Below are 22,758 nucleotides of genomic sequence, written 5' to 3'. Positions count from 1 at the left end.
TTCTTAGTGTTCCTGCTTCATGTGGTCAATTAATCTTGACTATTTATACTCTTTTCAAAAATTATGTTACCCAAATAGCTCTGCTGAAAGTCACAAAGAATCTGACTTCTGGGACCAAACAAAACCAAGGGTAAGGTCATAAAAGCTTGTGTTTATTTGCTCTGATATGCTCACATTATTCCTCTATGTAAAGAAAAATTATCATATGCAATTTATCAGTGTGGTAGATACAGATAATATAATCCCTGCGTTTGTAAATAATTTTTTTTCATTACAGTGCTCCAATTAAAAATAAAGTCAAAAAGAAACTTGCTTTTCAGCACTATTATTAGCAAGTTGTTTGTTTATTTGCTAATGGATGCCAAATTAGAGAATTAAGCCAGCCAAATGCAAAGTGTTTAAATCTCACTGTTATTACCAGTACAGATTTGAAATGCACTTATATTTATCATGACACTAAATTAATATGTTTATGTTGCTGAGCAGCTAATTGCTGACATGAAAATCCCAGTAGTTTGAAAGAACATAGTTTTGGAAGGTTAGTTAGTTTTGCAAAAAAAAAAAAAAAAAAGAAAAAAGGACTGGGAGAAGGGGGTTGTTCTGCATTCTGGTCTTCACTTTCCTATAACTGACCAGGTGACCTTGGGCTTCATTCCTATTTCTAAAAATAATTAGATCATTTTAAGTCCCTTTTCAGCTTTGTTTATACAACTCATATCTCTGCAAACATATGTGTTTACTATCAGTGTATTGTGGTAGGCTAATATGATTCCTTCCCTTAATAAGATGACTTTCCTCTATGGATTTTGCAGATTTGGCACCTTTCTGTGACATCCTATGGGGGTAGTTGGGAATAATGATCCTCTAAGGACTAACAGTGGTGATCTCCAAGTAGAATATGTTAATATGACGATTTGAAAAGGACATATATATATAAACATGCCTAGTTGATCTTTATTATTACAGATTCTGTATTTTCAAATGTGTCTACTTGCTAAAATACTCATGACACTTTCCCTGGACATGCATAATAGAGTCTCCTGACCCGTGTGTTCCCAGCTGAGGTCAAACAAGGCAGCCTCCTGCCCTTTTATTTCAGTTTTCATACTGTATACAAATGTCTTCCAGTTCATGGTCTATCTAGTTCTACACTTTTCTCATTTTGATGCTTTTTGTTGGTGGTTTCTCTATTTAAAATGACCCCAAGCATAGTACTGAAGTGCTGACTAGACTATATATATATATATATATATATATTAGGCATCTTTAAACAGTAAACGATAAAACCAAGTTAAGTATTGAGCAGTTGATGAAGATGTTGGGATCACAGGCTCCCAGGAACCTAACCTTGCATTTTTTCCAGGGGCAATATTCAGTATTCTCTAATAATGTTTATAGTGATTTTATAGAGTGTAACTGTCACAAATAAAAAGAATTGATTATACCTATAGAGGAGGTTATAGGCATCAAGTTTCATGTGTGTAGAGTGGAGGCACGAGGGAAGGTGGTGGTGTGTGTTTCTCTAAGGAGGTCCCTAATTTATTGAGAACTTTTCTCTAGGTCTTTGGGGCAGTATGAAAGAATGTCAAAAAATTTCATGTGTGAGACCTGTGTCATGATATCCAAATAGGATTTGATCTCAATCTCCAGCCTGGTGCTGAATTCATATTTTCATTTACTTTCAGTGTGTGGAATATGTAATGTGTGCAGACCTTAAATGGTATGACTCACAATTGTAGGTAATGTTTGTCATTATGTATGAATGTATGCTAAATGGCATTAGAAAGCATAATGTGGAACCTGCTAATTGATACTAAATAACGTATAACTGGCAGTCTAGGAACAATTTTCTTGACTTTACATTATAAAATATTTTTCCATGACAGCTTCCATGCCAGCACTAGAAGAATTTGCATACCTGTGTGTATACCTTTGACGTATATTTATATCAGTAAACAGGGATTAGGTTATGGTATCTAATCTTCCAATGAGTTTTTTTTCTCAGATTCCTAAAGCTCAGGAGGTTTGTTCAATTACTAACGTTATTATATAAGGATCTGAAAGTTTTACTAACCGTAGCAAAATTTTGGAATCAGGATTAAGGATTTGCAATCAAAACATCCTTCTACTCATCCGCTAACCTGTACATAACATCCGCTAACCTGTACATAACATCCGCTAACCTGTACATAACATACGCAGTCCACCACAGTGGTTAATTTGACTAGATAATCAAGCTATGTAGGACATAGCTGTTGGGATCAAAGGTACCATAAGAATTATTAAATGGTATGCAATTTTGTTAATTTTTCATCTCGTGTGTTCCTGTAGCCACTGTTTCATGGATAAAGAGAGAATGTAAAAGAAGTGAGGAAAATTGGGGGGAAAACGTCAATGACAAAAGAAATTCAAGGAATTCAGATGTCTCAGACCCAAATTGAGTTGACATGTTCAGGTTCATCAAATAAATTTAAGCAGCCCCTTCCCAAGATTTTCTCATGAAAACAACAGTGAAAATAAACAATTTGTCTTGCCATTACACACACTGACAGTCAATGAACTCTTGAAAGTTTATGCATACAGTGTGGGATCTGAGAAGCTTATCCCCTTGCCATGTGAATAGAGTGCTGACTAGCTGGGCAGAAGTTCTTTTGAACCTGCCCTTGTCCTCTACTTAAATGAAATGGTGACATTTGACCTTCATAAAGCAGAAGCGTATTATTTATTATTCCCGTCTCCATATTTGTCTCATTTGTTTTGTTATAATAACCAAAATGGTATTAGACTTAGCTATATTGTGTCATGTTCAAACAGACATATTAAAATCTCAATTCTTATTAAAAATCTTAAGAACATAAATATGTATTCCATTAAATATTTCTATTTTGAATCATTAAAGCATAAAAACATCTTTTTGAAAAGAGGATTCAACATTTCAATGACAGATGTTGCGTTTTGGCATATGCAGGGCCAGAACCAGGGGGAAGGAAGTGAGGCAACGGCCTTTGTACAATATTTAAGAAGATACCAGATAAAACAAAACAAAACCACCAAGAATAAAGACATATTTAATGAATTCATGATAAATAAAATACTTAAAATTAAATAATGACAAAATCAGTGTGGATATTAATTTATTTATCCATCTCTTCTAAGACTATTTATTGAATGCTAAGTAGGAGAAGAATGTGCTAGGAATACAGCAGTGAACAAGAATGTCAAGGTCTCAGTAATCAGATAACATAGACAATAGAGGGAATCTGAGAGATTACCCTCCCTCTTAAAAATAAAGCTGTGTATCAATTAAGTAAATGCCAGTTTTAGTGCTAATTCCACCTGCAAGGTTTGTGCCAAAAGCTAAAACCAAGAAAGGGACTAGGACTATCACCAATATCATCTTTAACTACAAAATGAAAATGAAAATAGAGTTTATTAGGTAGCACAGCCAAAAGAAATGCAGGGTTGTGGGTGGTGGGAGAGGATGACTATGACAGACTAAAGTGAGGAAGAGTTATTGGGGTACCAGGAGGAAGTTTAAGATTCAAAGAAAATCAATTAATTTCTTTGTTAATTGATTGGACAACCAGTGCTGAGCATCTGCCACTGCCAAAAACTTCTCTGTGGTTTGCAACAAAGGGCAGAACAAGAGAGGCAAAATTTTGACAGAGCATATATTTCAGCCGTCATTGGCAAGGGGTGACTTCACTTTCTGTTCCAAGATTATGGCCAGAACTAAATTTCTTCAAGCGGAAACTAAATAGAGTCTTTCTGGGTTTATATATATATATATATATATATACACACACACACACACATATGTGTGTGTGTATATATATAGTTTATAAATGTATATATTTATAAAAATTTCTAATTATATTTATAATTTATATATCTCTCTCTATATATATATTTTTTCTGTTTCCCCAATTTGTCCCTAACTGACAAACAGCATTTAGATCCTTGCTATGGGAAGTCTGGTCCTTGGGAACTTGGAAAATCCAGTTTCATACCCCACCCATACCTACTGAGTCAGAATCTGCATAATAACAGGATCTCCAAGTGATCTGTATGCACATTAAAGTTTGAGAAGCTATGCTTTAAAAATAATAACTATGTTTCTAAGAAAAAAAATTACCCACAATTTCATCTTTTTGAATAGAGCAGAAGTTTATATTTTCCATTTCTTAAACACATACTTTACAGTCTTAGACAGAGGTCATACATTTCTTTTCTTTCAGTTATTGTTTTCTGACAAAACTCTATAATCTTTGAAATTATCATACTTATTGACTGTATGGCATTATCTCAAATTTGCATCCATGATTACTTAACCAGGTATTGAAAATAGTGCATAAATCTTTAATTCTATAGAAATATTTTCAGTAGTGTGACAATGGCCAATATAATCTATATAGATTTTTATATGCCTTGCACTTTTTGTCAGATATCAGATTACATATGGCTGAATACACGCATGATTGATTTTTGGTTTGATTTTTACCAAATTTATTTACAAAAGGTTTGTTCCAATGTCAGCATTATGCAAGTGCGTGTCAATTTTACCACGAAACCCCTGGCATTACATTTTTAAAAGGTAAAAAGATCATGCTAATTTAGTAATTTGCAAATGATTAAATCCCTCTTAGCTAAAATAAATTTGCATTTTATATGTAAATGATCTTACATTCCAATGTAGATCAATTTTTAAGGGACATTTTAACTAAAAATAATCTAAAGATTAATATCCTAGAATACAGTTTAAGCATTTAACATAGAAACACAAAAACATAGATTGTAATGAAAACATTCACTAATTAGATCACTCCTCTCCATTTTTCACCATTTATGCATATGACTAGGTAATGTCTAGATCTTAGGCAAGAAACACATTAACCTTGTAGCACATTTGATGGGCCAGTAAATAGCTTCATATAAATATCTAAAGGAAGATACTCACCATTTCTAGCTTGTTTTAGCATTGAATGGAAAATACAGTGTTTGGAAAGAGTTATGCATATTTAACACTCTCTGGTGTCATTAAAAGTCCACGGTTAATGATGGTACTTGGCATTTTTTCGGAAGATCTTTTTGTTTTTACTTCAGTGATACAATGATGTAATTAGAATGAGATTAAAGTCCCAGTTTTTCTAGGTTCTATCTGTGTTATATTAGACAATTTATTTCATTTCCTCATTTGGTTTCCTCCTTGCTATTATTTGAATGATACTGTTCCCTCTAAAATTTATGTTGACACTTTACTCCCCAGTGCAATAGTTTAAGAGGTGTGACTTTTGGGAGTTGATTAAGTCACAAGGGTTCTGCCCTCATGAGTGGGATTATAAGTGAGGCCTTATAAAGGAGCTCCAAGTGGAAGAAAGCATTCACTTTCCCTTCCATCCCCTCTTCTTTGGGCAGACACAAGTTTCTCTTCCCAGAGGATGATGCAGCATCTACATGCCATCTTGGAAGTGAACACTGGGCCCCCTTAGGTACAAAAGTTGCTGACATTTTAATCTTTTACTCCCAACCTCCAGAAATGAGAAATGAACGTCTGTTCTTTGTAAGTTGCACAGTCACAGGTATTTTGTTATAGCACCACAGGGACTAATGACACAGGATTCTTGGGGTATCGCATTGCCAGCCGGAAACCTCTGTGGCCAGTGGCGCCACTGCCTGAGTTTAGTTCAGGCCTGCTGGATTTGTTCTGCCCACTCAGCCTGGCAGGCTGCACTTGGGTCACACTACCGGCCTGGATCCTATACCTGCCAAGGGTGAACCAGGTGCGGAGAGGGGAGATGTGCGAGTGAACAAGCCTGGGGTCCCACCACTGTGCACAGCCAGGCACTCTGGCTGTGGCAGGGCCGGTAGGTCCAGGAACAGGCACGGGCTTTGGCTTCCTGGGAGGCTACAGCTGGGCCAGACATACTGCAAGTAGCTTCTATTGTGGGCACCAGGGAACGTGGTGGCAACCAGAAGCTTGGAGATGCTAGGAACCACAGAACCCCAAAGAGGGTGTCGCAGCCCGGGCTTGGGGAGCTCCTAGGTCTGGGCTCCTTGAAAGGCCACAGCTCTTCTCTCCTTCTCTCTTCTCTCCTCCTTGTCACTCTCAAGATGGCAAGCAGGTGGGCGTGTTTCAGCCCTATTTGTGTTACAGCTCTTTCTGTCCTGCCATTTGGTGAGTCACAAGTTCTTGTCCTGTGTCCAGGAAGAGAGAGGTATGCAGACAGCTGGAGGGTGAGCAAGGCAAAGAGGTGCTTTATTGAGAGATAATACAGCTCTCAGGAGACCCTATGTGGTTACGTCTTTTCTGCAGGCAGGTCATTCCATTGTCTGCTCAGCTGTCAGCTGAGAAGAGACCCACAGTGGGTAGCTCCTCTCTGCAGGCAGCCTTCCCAACATCTGCCTGCGCCTGGCTGAATTCCAGTTTTTCTGGGCTTCAGAAGGGAGACAGTCTCATAGTGACTGGTCCATGTGTGGCCATCAGCAGCCTGGAAAAAACGTCGTCTAAGTTCTCATTCTAGTGTGTGGAACTGGCAGCCAGGCCCCCATGCTTCACGCCTCCCGGTTTGAATGTGGGGCTTCACTGGGAGACCTGCCCCTTTGCACCCAGGAGCCTGTCTGCCTCCTGCCACCATTCATGGCACCTAGGCTGTTCATGACGAGGGGTGCCTGCAGCCCTGTGCTGAGCTGCCCTCAGCACCCCCTCAGCTTCCCTCCCATGCTCGTCAGCACCCAAAGTCCAGAGGGGGCTAAGGTGGCAGGGGGCTGGCGTGTCAGTGCTGCTCCGAGTGCAGGGATATCTGGCCAGGTTGTGTCAGTGGACAGGCTTGGCTACAACTTTGCTCCAAAATTGGAATGGGCGCTAGGAGCCGAGAGAGGCCAGGCAGCGGGGGAGCAGGCACTTCTGAGCCTGCAAGGGAAGGGGGGTTTCCTGGGCCCCCAAGAGCACAGGGATGCTTGGGTCTGCAGCCACATCTGTGTGACTGTAGTTGTGCTAGGGAGCCCGGAGCTCCTGCTCTACCAACTCAGAAGAGGACCGGGCTCCCGTCTGTTCCTGGCTCCCGCCAGCTCTGTGGCAAAGGCACCCGCAACTGCCTCTGCCCCGCTGCAGCCAGCATCTTTGCAACAGCTGCTCCAGATGGGCTGCCACTGCCATCACTAACACACTTCTCTATTTTTGTGTGTGCGTGGATTTTTTGTTCTTTCCATCTGTATTTTCTTTAAAAAAAAAAATGTTATTGTTTATTTGTTACTTTACTTTAAGTCCTGGGATACATGTGCAGAACATGCAGGTTTGTTATATAGGTATACATGTGCCATGGTGGTTTGCCGCACCCATCAACCCATCATCTAGGTTTTAAGACCCGCATGCATTAGGTTTTTGTCCTAATGCTCTCCCTCCCTTTGTCCCCCACCCCGCAACAGGCCCTGGTGTATGATGTTCCCGTCCCTGTGTCCATGATGATGCTGCTTCACAAAGATATTATATCACATAAATAGTATGTGTTTCTGAGCACAGTAGCTGCTCAGTGTTAGCCCCTTCCTGCTATTTATACATGTTGCCCTAAAGCCCTCTAATTTCTACTTCCTGGCTTCTGGAAAATAACCAGAATTGATTACTTTTGTTCTCCATGTAGCACTTAGAGACATTAAACACTTACTTTTCTAGAATAGTCTTGGATATTTGTGATGAAAATAAAGGTTCTATTTGATGACCAACCACCTTTTTGCTGGATGATTATAAATAAAACACACCCAGGCATAGGTTAATTATGTGCAGAACTAGACGTCTAACTCCGAGAGTTTATGTCAATGAAGGTTGTGCCAAAAGAGACATCCTGACAGGCATGACCATCCGTTTAAAGATACGATTACCAGTTCAATAAAATCTGTAATGCTCTTTACATGTATGCAAAGTTTTTTCAATTTATTCCTATTTTTTCAACTATGACATTTAGACATCCAGCAAATACCACTGCATGACATAACAAAATAATGTATATCCATTTTTTTCAAAAAATGATGAAAAAGCTGTGGTTATTATTAAACTTACTTTGTTGGTTTTATTGATGTATGAGTTATATGACATTTTAATAGCAAAGAATTATACCATCTATCTTCTAAAGGGTCAGATAAGTTAAAAAATACAGAAATTCTTGTCATTGACTAAATGGGGAAAGCAATTTCCAGTTTCATACAAATATTTTGTCTCAAATGTGTCTTTTTACCTATCCCTACTTACTGTTAATGAATCACTAGCTACACTAGATTAGAAAACAAAATATTTCAATCTCATCAGTAGATTATAGTTCATATTTCTATTTTTTATGCTTCTGTCTTTGCAACAAAAAAGAGTAGGGCAAATTGCATTCACAGATTGAAATCTTTGACATTCTTTGGAAAATAAGAATTTTTTTTAAAAAGTAGCACAATGTAGATGTGTAGAGTTCAGCATATTGATGCTACTACTATTGAAATATTTCATATTTTAATAACCTTATGCACAATAGAATCATGCAATATGATAGCTACATAATTCTTTTTAGCTATCTAGTATTGCATTAAGTTGCACTCTTTTTATAAACATGTAATGGAATAAAATAATTACAAAACATTTGTCAAATCATTTTTGTGTCAAGTTAGCTTAGGCTTAGAAAGGTATCATTTTCACACTTTTTAGTGGTCTCAAATTGAATAACTCTGACATGATGTGAAAGCCAAAATATTTTAAAATACCAAGGGTTTTATGTTTATTTCCACTAGAAATGTTTAAATGAATGTGAGAAACACTTTGTGTTTACATATATTGTTATGTCCTTCAATAAAGGTACACATGTATTTTCTTTTCTACCTCACTGTACGGTCTTTTACAATATTCCTCAGTGGTTGATTTTTATCATGATAAAATCAGAGAAAGTAGTAAGACAACACAAAACCTGAATATATTAGATCTGTTGCCAATTATATGTCCATATTTACTGAAGGTTTATTTTCAAATAATTTATTCTGTATGTCCATTGGAAAAGAGAACTTTGAGTTTTACCTAGCATTCGAGGAACATACCGAAACCTGAAAAGGAAAGTCATGCTATCTGAGTAGTTTGGCTTTTGTTGAAATTGCATTTGGAAACACTTCATAAGTATAGGCAGGGTTTTATAACACATATGTTAAATAGCTTTGGGATGTTAAGACTTGGCAATGAATTGTATTTGCCGAAGACGAGTAAGACAAAAACTGATAGAACTAAAACAAGAAATAGATTCGTCCACAATAATAATTGAAGATTGCAATATCAGTCTCTCATAAATTGATAGAACAAATAGATATAAAATCAAGAAGGATGTAGAAAAAAAAAAACACTGTCAACCAAATTGATCTCTGTGATATTTCTGTAATTCACAACCTATCAGTAATGGAATCACAATGTTTAAACCGTACATGAAACATTCACCAAAATAGACTATACTTCCAGCTTATTTTATAAAGTCAGCACTACCCTAATACCAAGACCCATAAAAAGATATTACAAGAAAAATGGGAGACCATAGTATCTCTTTAAGATTGATAGAAAAATCTCCAACAAAATAGAAGCAAATCGGACCTGGCAATATATAAAAAGGAATACCCAGAAAATAAGTTTGACATTCAAAAATTAAGAATGTAACTCACATTAACGAACTTTTTTCATAAGAAAAAAATAATTTTGATATGCAAAAAATCATATCCACTCCTAAAAAATATTTTTCCTAAGAATAAAAGGAAACCTCTTTAACCTGACAAAGGACATCTACAAAAATTATACCTATCATGTATACTGGTAATAGACTAGATGCTTTTCCTCAAAATTTGGGAACAAGTAAAGGATGGGAAATCTTATCACTACTATTTCATTTCAAACTATGAGCAATAGGGCACAAAAAATAAAAGTCATACAAATCTGAAAGGAAGAAATAGCACTATCTCTGTTTGCAGCTGACCTGATTATATAAAAAATCCTAGGAAATCTGCACAAAAAAAACCCTACTACAATTGACAAGAGGTTTAGCAAGGTTGTGGAATAAAAAATCAATATACAAAATTCGGCTGTATTTCTATTTACTAGTAATCAGCAATTAGAAATTGATATTAACAGATTAGTACAATTTAAATTTACACCAAAATAATAATTACTTAGATATGTAGATGGTGCAATAAGAGCAGGATATGTAGGCTAAAAACTACAAAATCTTTAATCATTAATTTTAAAAGACCAAAATAAGTGAGTATACATTTTATGTTCATGGATGGGAAGATGTAATATTGTTAAGATGTCAGTTCTTCTTAAATTGGAATATATATGTAATATATGCCTAATAAAAATCCTAGCAGAATTTTTTTGTAGCAGTCAACATGCTGATTATAAAATTTATACTAAAAGCTCAAGAAATCAGAAGAGCTAAAATAATTCTGAAAAATTAAAAACAAATTTGGAAAATTCACATTACCTGACTTAGAGGCTTACTATAAACTTTGTGGTATTATATTTGTGTAAAGAGGACATAATGGAACATAAATGGATCAATGAATCAAAATAGATCCATTAATGAACATTAATGGATCAATGAATCAAAATAGAAGTTCCAAAAATAGACTCACACATATATGGCCAATAGATTTTGACAAAAATGCAAAGACCATTCAATGAAGAAAGATAATCTTTTTACAAGTAGTGGAGCAAGAACTTGAAATTTATGTGTAACATGGATCTCAATACACATGTATGTAAAAATTAAAGTAAATAGATCATCAATGTAAATGTCAAACCCCAAACTCCATAGTTTCTAGAGAAAAATATGGAAGAAAATATTGTTGAACTTGAGATACACAACATTTTCTTAGATACAATGTTAAAAGCACAATTCTTAAAATAAATCTTTTAGGATACCTTTTATCTAACAAAAATCCTCAGAAGCAATAAGGAAGCATAGAACTTAGATCTTCAAGTCCCAGTAACAAGCGGCACATGAGTTGGAACTTAAAGAATATGGTCAGTATCACTCTTCTCTTGTCTCTTCCTAAAGACTTGCATTCTCTCAAGGGACCCCACCAACTAAAATCCACAGCTGTCAAACATCCTGCAGTTTCCTAGAGAGTCAGATACTCTTTAAACTCCACCTCTTGTCATACAGTCACCCGTAATGCACCACCTTTCCCTTCAAAGGGTTAATACCCATTCATCTTTGCATCCCAGCTCACACTTCAGCTCCTCCAGGATAACTCCCTTAACCAATTCTACCTTATCCCCAATAGTACCATGGTATGGGCCGAATTGTGTCCCTCCAAAACTGCGTATGCTGAAGTATTACCCCCTCCCTTACCCCCTGAATGACCATATTAGGATGTAGAGTCTTTACAGACCTACAGTCTTTTTTTACTTAAGTTAAAATGGAGTTATTAAAGGATCCCTCGTCCAATATGACTAGTGTCCTAAGAAGTAAAAATTTGGACACAGACACATACAAAGAAAAGATGATGTGAAGACACAGAAAGAAGATGGCATCTACAAGCCAAGGAAAGAGGCCTGGAGTAGATCTTTTCCTCACCGTCTTCAAAAGGAACTAACTCTGCCAACACATTGATCTCAAATTTCTGGCCCCCAGCCCTGTGAGAAAATACATTTCTGTTGCATAAAGCCACTCAGTCTGTGGTACTTTGTGATGGAAGCGCTAGCAGATTAATACAATGCCACAACTACCTGGTACTCCTATTGCACATCTCTGTTCTCAGTCTTTGCAGTCAGTTAACAGGCGATGATGCAGTTGCTTATTTAAATGATCTTTGTCCTCTATTAGGCTATGAGTTCCATTAAGACAGGGACTACACTTTTCTTGTTCATAGTCGTATCATTAGGCTCCAAGTCATAGCCTATTATATAATAATTACTAAATATAACATATACAGGTTCATTGTATAAGTTGCATATTTATATAATAATTGGTAATTTCAATAGGAAAAATCTGAATAGTACCAAATAAGTTGAAAAACGAAAAGGTAGCTATAGATAATGCATAAGGAAATGCTATAGAAAATGCATAAGTATATTGTATATACCAGGAACTTAAAAATATTAACTTGTATTTACCAGGAACTTAAAATATTAGCTCATTTAATTCCCATGTTTTGCATTAAGAATCAATGGAAGCTCAATAAGCTATTCAAGTGTATGTGTGTGTGTGTGTGTGTGTGTGTGTGTGTGTATGTATATATATATATATATATATCTCACAGAATAAGGTCTGAAAACATCTAAATCAGAGAATGGCAAACTTTTCCTAAAGAGGACTGAATAGCAATTATTCTAGCCTTTGCAGATCAGACACTCTCTGTCACAGCTGTTCAACTCCAGCATCATGGTGTAAAAGCAGACACACACAGTGCACAAATGAAGGGGTGCAGATATATTACAGTAAAATTTCATTTGCAAAAACAGGTAGTGGACTGGTTTGGTGGTGGTTTGTCAAGTTTTGATTTAAAATCTTGTCTTTTAAATCTACTGTACCACCCATTTGATAAAGCAATTCGAACTTGAAATTCGATTTTTATGCCCCCTTTTAAAGCCTGTGTAAGAATTCCAATTAAGAACTGTTTGTCTGTGTTTTTAACACATGATGATGTATCTCTCACTGTGACGGTTTAATTAGTATACAATTCACGCCTGGTTAAATGTAAATGAAGTGCTTACTTCATGATAATTTAAAATACTCTGTTGTATCATGAATGGTTATTAAAAGCCTCATTGACATGATTGCTTATTTTGTTTTAAAATTTATTGTCAGGATGCAAGTTGGCAGGTTTTAACCATTCTTTTTGTAAATACTAAACAATTCTATGTCATGGAAGAAAAACATCAACTAGAATAGTTTCTTTGAGGCCTACATTATGAAAACCAGTATAATAATTTTAATACATACCTTATGTGTTTATTCAACAATAGATATGTTATAGTGGGAAGCCAGATAGCTGTTGAATGATCCCAAATAGATCCCTACATGATCAATGGTAACTTAGTTTTTTAGTGGGGTTAAAAGCACATTCTCAATATCTCTCTTTCACCTTGTTTAGTCTTTTTTATTTTTCTTACTGAAAGAAAAGATTTCTGAAGATCATGGTTGAGAAAGTGAGTGTCTCTGTATGGGAAAGGGGATTCTAGAATCCTTGGAACAATGTCTTTCACTTGATAACTCTAGGAAATATATATATGGGATTCATTAAGCAAGATTTATAAAATCATTCCATCTAACCAAATGCTTTTCAATTTGTCTTATACTTAAAAACCATATGGTTCTTTTTTTTTAATTTTTATTTTAGAAAACAGGAGGATTCATGGAGTTCATACATGGAGATTATGATTTTGTATATGAGAAATGAGGCTAAGATTTTGCACCTTAAATTAGCAGTCAGAAATTCAAATCTGAATTTTAAACTCAGACAGATTATCTGAACATAAAAATTTAGGAAACATCACCTAATTTCATAGGTCAATTTGAATTTTCTGGTGGCTGGGTTTATTAATGATGTAAAATTCAACAGAAGTAGGATATGACAGCATCAAACAATGGTTTCCTACAGCCCTGGAAGAATTAGTGTAGATCACAGCACAGATGAGTGTAGATTTGTAAACCCTTCCTGGCCTCAATCCATTTTGACCTCTGATAGAGCGGCAGAATTAGACAGAAAAAATGTGGAAAGAAGATTTATTTCTACAAAGGATGTGAGATTTTACCACCAGCTTATATTATAGTACAATTATATTCCAGGAAAGTCAGGATCATCTTCCACTTCTATCCCCGGCTTTTTCTTAGCTGTTTATTTTCTTAATCGTGTTAAAATTAATGGGCACATCATGCTGCATAGGTATGCTAGGTATACTCATATTAAAATAAGAAACAAGACAAGGGCTTCGTTCTCACGCTAACACCTCTGTTTTTTAACATTACTCTGTGTATACTAGCTGAAGAAATAGCTGAAGATTATACAATATACTTACAAATCTGAAACTACAATAGAGGTCCTTCATCAGGTGGAGATGATTGGGTTTAGAGTCAGCAGAACTGTCACTGGGCAAAGAAATGATGCAATGACTGAGGTTGAGGGTGTAAGTCAAAGCCAGTCCAGACAGGGTAAGTGACGAATTCTAGAGAAAGACTTTAGTAGTGTGGAGCAAAGATGCGCTTTCCAAATTCCAAGGAGCCTGATCCCAAGCTGTTCCAACAGTAGACTTAGGAATAAATGCCAGTAGGATAGTAGAAACATTTTTCAGAAATACAGAAATATTTTTCAGTAGCCAAAAGGGCATGAGAATCCTGAGTATCTGAGAATTCTGTCTTCCCTGCAATATGACAACATTGTGAAAGGCACATCTCAATTATTCATAAATCTAAGTGCTATCTATGTGAGAAGATTGAACAGAGAATAATATTTTGATAAAGATCACAACATTTCTACATTTTAATTCTATTGCCTCAGATTCTTACTGAACAACTAGACCAAAAAAGGTAAAGATACAGGGCTGGGCATAGTGGCTCATGTCTAAACCAAGCACTTTGGGAGGCCGAGGGAGCAAGTTCACCTGAGCCCAGGAGTTCAAGGCTACAGTGAGCCATTACCACACCACCGCAGTCCGGCCTGGGCCACAGAGCAAAATGCTGGCTCTTAAAAAATAAAAATAGATGCCATTTGTCTATTTCGGCTTTTGTTGCTATTGGTTTTGGTGTTTTGGAGCACATCCTATGCTCATGGTTTGGAAGAATCAATATTGTGAAAATTACCATACTGCCCAAAGCAATCTACAGATTCAATGCAATTCTTATCAAAATACCAATATCATTTATCACAGAATTGGAAAAAAAAATCTAAAATTCATATGGAACTAAAAAGGAGCGCAAATAACCAAAGCAATCCTAAGTAAAAAGAACAAATCTGGAGGCATCACATTGCCAAACTTCAACTTATGCTACAAGGTTATAGTTACCAAAACAGCATGGCACTGGTATAAAAGTAGACACGTGGACCAATGGAACATAATAACCCAGAAATAAAGCCAAATACTTAGAACAACCTAATCTTGGTCAAAGCATATGACAACATAAATTGGGGAAAGGACACCCTATTTAATAAATAGTGCTGGGAAAACTGAATAGCCAGATGCAGAATGAAACTGGATCCCTCTCTTTCAATTTATACAAAAATCAACTCAAGATGAATTAAAGACTTACATTTAAGACCTGAAAAAATAAAAATTCTAGAATATAACCTAGGAAAAATTCTTCTGGACTTTGGCCTGGGCAAAGAATTCATGACTAAGGCCCCCAAAGCAAATGCAACAAAAACCAAAATAAATAAATGGGACCTAATTAAACTAAAAAACTTCTTCACAGGAAAGAAATAATTATCAAAGGAAACAGACAACCCACAGAGTGGGAGAAATAGTTGCAAATATGCATCCGACAAAGGACTAATATCCAGAAGCTACAAGGAACTGAAACAAATCAGCAAGAAAAAAATAATAATCACATCAAAAAGTGGGCAAATGATGCAAATAGACATTTCTCAAAAGAAGATGTACAAATGTCCAAAAACAAGAAAAACTGCTCAACATCACTAATCATTAGGGAAATGCAAATTAAAGCTATAATACAATGAGATACCATCTTACTCTGCAGGACGGCCATTATTAAAAAGTAGATGTTGGCATGGATGTGGTGAAAAGGGAATGTTGGTGCATTGCTAGTGGTAATGTAAATTAGTAAAAACTATGGAAAACAGTATGTAGAATATATATATATATATATATATTTTTTTTTTTTTTTTTGAGACGGAGTCTCGCTCTGTCACCCAGGCTGGAGTGCAGCGATCTCGGCTCACTGCAAGCTCCGCCTCCCGGGTTCACGCCCTTCTCCTGCCTCAGCCTCCCGAATAGCTGGGACTACAGGCGCACACCACCACGCCCGGCTAATTTTTCATATTTTTAGTAGAGACGGGGTTTCAGCGTGTTAGCCCGAATGGTCTTGATCTCCTGACCGCATGATCTGCCCGCCTCGGCCTCCCAAAGTGCTGGGATTACAGGCGTGAGTCACCGCGACCGGTCCAAGAGTATGTGGAATTCTTAAAGAACTAAAAGTAGATCTACCATTCATTCAGCAATCCCACAGCTGTGTAGCTACTGAAAGGAAAAGAAGTCAATATGTCAAAAAGACACCTGCATGCATATGTTTATTGTAGCACAATCCACAATTGCAAACATAGGGAACCAACCCAAGTGCCCAAAGACCAGTGAGTGCATGAAGAAAATGTGGTATATAGACACATGAACTACTACTCAGCCGTAAAAAGAATGAAATAATGTGTTTTGCAGCAACTTAGATGGAGCTGGAGGTCATTTTTCTAAGTGAAGTAACTCAAGATTGTTAAACCAAAAACCTTATGTTCTTGCTTTTAAGTAGGAGCTAAGATATGGGTATGCAAAGGCATACAGAGTGATGTAATAAACTTTGGTGACTCAGAAAGGGTAGAATGGAAAGGGGGTGAGGGACAAAAAAGTCTACATATTGGGTACAATGTACACTACTTGGGTGATGGGTGCACTAAAATCTCACAGATTTCACCCCTATGCAATTCATCCATTAACCAAAAACCACTTATATTTTAAAAGCTATTGAAACATATAGGTATATAAAGTGTAACTCAGCTGACTGCCTTCGAAGAATAATAATTTGGGATGACAATAAGTTGATAGTGTAGTCATAAGATCTGGCAATAACTTTTCCAGGAGATATCTTAAGCAAAATAATGGAGGGCTACCCATCATTGCACATTGAATGCTGATACTCTTGACTTTAATAGGAAAGCATTTATCTTTTGCACCTGTTCCAGTATATGCACAGCTGTCATGTATTCCAACAAAAGAGAGGAGAAACTGTCACTATGATTTAAGAACTATGCATTGGCATAAGAAAAAGTAACATATTTTGAGCAGTTAGAATTTATTTTTCTTGCTGTGTTATGCCTAGTTTCTACAATGAATTATTTAAATTTTGTTTAATAGTATTAGTCTTTTCCTATTGAGCTCATTAGTATGGCTTTATTATAGAAGGCTCTTTGAATTTCACCCAGAATTTCAAACTTTCAAGCAAATAATTTGACTGGAATTTTAATATAGATTATAACAGTCATTTAACTTAAAAAAAATTACAATACAAGCAATTATTTTTTTCAGAATTGAAACTAAAGCCTAACATTATGGAAGTTCAAGGCTCTCATTACAATAAAGAAGAGAAAAGTTTTGATGTCATGACTCTTTAAATTGTCAAAATGCAAATATTGGCAGAGGGAAGTTGTCTATGCGTTCTGAGGTCAGGAATACTAAAACTGTCTCTTTTTCATATCAAACCATTTCTCATGTGAATAAATATCGCTGATTTCTCCACCCTGTTCCTTGCTAAGAACTTGCTAAGACAAAGGAAGGCTTTCTGGAAAAAACAAACAAACAAACAAAAAACCCTCTGCCCAAGTGTCCTAAATGGACATAAAAAAGACAAAGTATTTTTTTTCCCTAAAAATTAAACAAAAAGACAAATTCTAGAGAAATAAAAAGGGGAAGTTGGAATTTGTATGGCCAGATTTAGCATTCGCTATCCCAGCGCTAATGCTACAAAACACTTTTCAGGGAGTGCTACCCAAAGGAAGGCACTGACAAACTAAACAAGACATATTTTCTTGTTTCAAAAAGGGGAAGAGATATCCAATTACTTGAGGGTCACATATGCATTCAGATTTTAATCCAAATCAAAAATTTAAAATTTAGAATCAGCATGTCACGTCCAGCAATCTTCTCAGAACATTCATCTTGGTCACTTATATAATGAATTATCCAGTGTAAAAGTTGGATCTATTTTGCATAATACTGCAGATTTCTTATTTGCCCTGAGATCAGTAAAAAGTATTTAAGAATGTTTAGTTACATGAAAATTTATTTGGTAAGAACTACCAACAAAAAAATCACCAGAATTGTTTCCTTTCATAACATCTTTCATGTTTCCATTCAATTACTTAGAAATAAATGTTAGAAAATAATGGACTGAATAGATTTATACATTTTAGAAAATCAATTCATTCCAAATATTTAATAACAATAATGAACAATATTTTTATTGAATAAGTCTGTATCTTTCAAATGGTAGATAAATATGAAGAACTAAAGATATATAAAATTCATATTTTATGGTTTTAGGAATGTGCTATGGTTAAACTCTAAACAAAAATTTTGTTTAAAATTCAAAATAGCTTTTAGGGAGATATTTTATTAAAGCAATTAATTTGGTTATTTTACTTGTGCATTGAATGTTTTGCAATTGAGTAGTTACTATAATTATGTCATTACAATAATTATGCAATTACTTTCAGTGATTATATCATTTAATTATATAAGTATGCTTACAGGAATTAGTTGTATAATTAGAACATGTAATTACATAGTAAAATAGAAAACTGTATTGTAAAACACACTAAGTTGGACATATTGGCCTATTTCAAATTATAATATACAAAGTATCCTGTGTAAGATTTCTTATAATTTTTAAAAACTTTATTTTGAGATAATTATTACTTTTCAGAAAGTCCATATTCCTTTCATCCTAATATCCCATTCCTATTTGCCAACTGTTCCCATTATGTCTATTTTATGAAAAAAATCCAATTCCAGGATCATTCGTTCCACTTAGTTGTCATATCTCTTTAGACTCCTTCAATATCTATCACTCTATCAATCATTCTATCATCCTTCTATTTTTCTATATCTATCAGTCTAGCTATCCATCTAGTTATGGAAAGTATGGTTCATTAAAGTTGGGTTATGTTCTTTTTGACAGGCTTCCACCAGGTTTTTAGTATTTCCTTAATTTATGTCACATTAACATGTTTCTGGCTGATCTTGTATTTTGCCTACACATCCCTAGAATCAGTCGTTTCTCTGAGAAGCTGCTTCCTTTCCAGGGAGAATGGTATTTAGAAACTGAGGTCTTGGTACTAGGTGTACTCATTGTTCCTGGAGTGTTGCTATTCCTAAGCTTTCTTGGTAAACAAAGCCAGGAAAAAAATACACACACACACAGTGTATAATCACACATACTAACACGCAAACACACACAAAAATATGTTTTCCATTGGCATTTTTTCTATATCTATCTACACATATTGATAACCATGAGTTTGCACTGAGGTTTTCAAATCCAACACATCAAGGTTTGTTTCTGCTTTCCCATTTTCATTTTTCTAAATATCTTCTCCAATTTCAGAAATCTTGGTCTCATAATCCTTAATATATTTACTAATTACTCAATTGCCTCTACTTTATCAGTCTCTGACTTCATCAGTCTCTGACTTCACATACACACTGTCCTGCTCAGCTGCCATTTACCACTGCTGAACTCTCACCCTGCTCACTTGCTTTTTTCACATGGGCCCCAACTCCATCCTGAGGTCATGGAGGTGAGGGAGAAAAGTGACTTCAGAGGGTGCAAGCCCAGTCTTTGACAGCTTTCATATGGTGTTGAGCCTGTGGGTGCACAGAAGTCAAGAATTGAGATTTGAGAACCTCCACCTAGATTTCAGAGGATGTATAGAAATACCTAAATGTGCAGGCAGAAGTTTGTGTAGTGGTGGGGCCCTCATAAAGAACCTCTGCTAGGTCAGTGCAAAAGGGAAATGTGGGGTTAGAGCCCCCACACAGTGTCCCTACTGGAGTACTACCTAGTGGGGCTGTGAGAAGTGGGCCATCATCCTCCAGACCCCAGAATGGTAGATCCACTGGCAGCTTGCACTGTGCACCTGGAAAAGCTGCAGACACTCGGTGCCAGCCTGTGAAAGCGGCCAGGAGGGAGCTTATACCCTGCAAGGCCACAGGGGCGGAGCTGTCCAAGACCATGGGAACTCACCTCTTGCATCAGCGGGACCTGCATGTGATATACGGAGTCAAAGGAGATCATTTAGGACTTTTAAGATTTGGAAGCCCTGTTGGATTTTGTACTTGCATGGGGCCTGTAGCCCCTTTGTTTTGACCAATTTCTCCCATTAGGAATGGGTGTATTTACCCAATGCCTGTATCCCCATTATATGTAGGAAGTAACTAACTCGATTTGATTTTACGGGCTCATAGGTGGAAGGGACTTGGCTTGTCTCAGATGAGACTTTGGACTGTGGACTTCCGAGTTAATTCTGAAATGAGTTAAGACTTTGAGGAACTATTGAGAAGGCAAGATTAGCTTTGAAATATGAGGACGTGAGATTTGGGAGGGGCCAGGGACAGAATGATATGGTTTGGCTCTGTCTCCCCACCCGAATCTCACCTTGAATTGTAATAATCCGCACATGTCATGGGAGCGACCCAGTGGGAGGTAATTGAATAATGGAGGCAGGTTTTCCCATGCTATTCTTATGATAGTGAATTGGTCTCATGAGATTGATGGTTCTATAAAGGGGAGTTCCCCTGCACATCTCCTCTTTTTGCCTGCTGCCACGTAAGACATGACTTTGCTCCTCTTTCCCTTTCCTCCATGATTCTGAGGCCTCCCCAGCCATGTGGAACTGTGAGTCAATTAAACCTCTTTTCTTTATAAGCTACCCAGTCTTGAATATGTCCTTATTAGCAGCATGCGAATGGATTAATACAGGTACTGTCTTGAAGTTCAGTCATTTTTTTCTTCCTTCGTGCTGTTAATTCATACTGGTGGTTTTTTCATTAAAAATATTTTATTTTAAATTTGTTCAGTCTTATCTGAGTCCTCTTTTATATATTCAACTTGTCTTCTTATCCTTAAATGTATTCCCTGTCTTTTGCACATGTGGACATATTTATAGTAACTATTTAAACAATCTTGTCTGCTAATTCCATCAACTTTTCATTTTTGTTTTATTTCTCTTGCTCTTCTCTTCATTATGCATTATAACTTTGAATGCCTTTCTTGAATTCCTAATAATTTTACATCGGATGTCAAACCCAGTAAATTTTACATTTTGACATGCCAAATTTGGTTTTATTATTTTAATTTATGTTATGTAAATGTTAAATTTAGCATTAATTTAACATTACATTAGCTCAACCACTAAGGTGAGTCACTTCTCAGGACTCCACTCAGTGCACCATGTATTATGAGGTCTTTCCATTCTGGTTGGTGAGAACACAACTATTCTCAACAATGTATGGGATGCATGAATTGTTCATTCTACTCTTCTTTGATTCTTTCCTCAATCTTAGGAAGTTTCCTCTAAGGCATATTCATAGTAGTACTCAGCCAAAGGCTTGAAAATATCTTTATTTAGATCTCTGGAAATTTCTCCCTGTACAGATTCCTCTCACTGAATATTCTGTCTCCCATATTCTATTCAGTTTTGTCTCAGAAATTCAAAGAGACTATCAGCCTTAATTTATGTCCAGTTTTGTACTGTGGTTGAGAAATTGCCTCCAGACCATTTCCTTACTAAATACTGGACATTATTCTCAGTATTTTACCAGGACTAAGACTTCCAATATTCACCACAATGTAGTGAAAATCACATTAGTACTTTCATTTTGCAGATAATAAAACTGAGATACAGAGAGGTTAAATAATCTACCCAAATTCGTATATTAATCTCTTATACCCCACGATATGCTGTCACATTATACCTTGGCCAATGGTATAAATACCTGTTTTATCAAACCCTACTGTTTCTAGCAACTAATAGATGTGGAATAACTTTTATTGTATGTCTGTTTTAATTGCATATATCATTCAATATGCTTTTACCTAAAAGCACTTAAAAGGATTTTGATAACTTCCATGATATTTCTGTCTGTATCTCAATACTTCAAGAAGACTTAGCAACCACTTTAAATTATTCTGATAAACTTAGATGAGTTAATAAGAACAAAAATGGAAGAGTTTTGGAGACAATGCAAGGAAGATTTAAAAAGTCAGTAAGAAATCGATACTTCTGAATTTATCTGTCTGGAGACATCAACAAAATATATGACTTTCCATTGTAGGTGGTATCACCAAAGATTACAGAACTGAAAAAAACTGTACACCAATGCTATGAGAAGATACTACATGTATAAAATACATCTTACAAAAAATAAAAAAGTAAGCCAGGCATGGTGGTGTGTGCCTGTAATCCCAGCTACATGGGAGGCTGAGGCAGGAGGATCACTGGAGCCTAAGAGGTTGTGGCTATAGTAAGTCATGATTATGCCACTGTTCTCCATCCTGGGCAACAGAGCAAGACCATGATGCAAAATAATAAATAAATTAAGTATCAATTTTCCAATGATTTCTCATTGTCAAAATTCTCAGTGTCATAAGAATTCTAAGTCTTATATTTCTCTCTTTATTTCCTTTTAACTACCAAATCACAAACATAGGCAGAGGCTGTGTTCTTCTCCACGCATTTATTCCACCTTAACTGCTAAATAACTTTGAAACTTGTTGTTTAGACAGTTATTTATGAAATACAAAACTGATCACATATGTCAGTTTCACAAAACCCTTTGACATAAATCTAACAGTATACCTCTTTTTCGTAATAAGTGTTCTCATGTGCATGTTATTTGGAGGCATATATTTATTTTTTGTATCTATATAAAAATATATGTATTATATCCTCTTGAGTTTCTTTTCTGACAAAAACAGCACAATATGCTGGACAGGAAAGAGCACAGGGTCTGGATTCAGACTGAGCTAGATT

The sequence above is a fragment of the Theropithecus gelada genome, chromosome 18, assembly GCF_003255815.1.
Source record: "Theropithecus gelada isolate Dixy chromosome 18, Tgel_1.0, whole genome shotgun sequence".
In the NCBI taxonomy this organism is placed as follows: domain Eukaryota; kingdom Metazoa; phylum Chordata; class Mammalia; order Primates; family Cercopithecidae; genus Theropithecus; species Theropithecus gelada.
Note: the sequence above shows the minus strand (reverse complement) of the source record.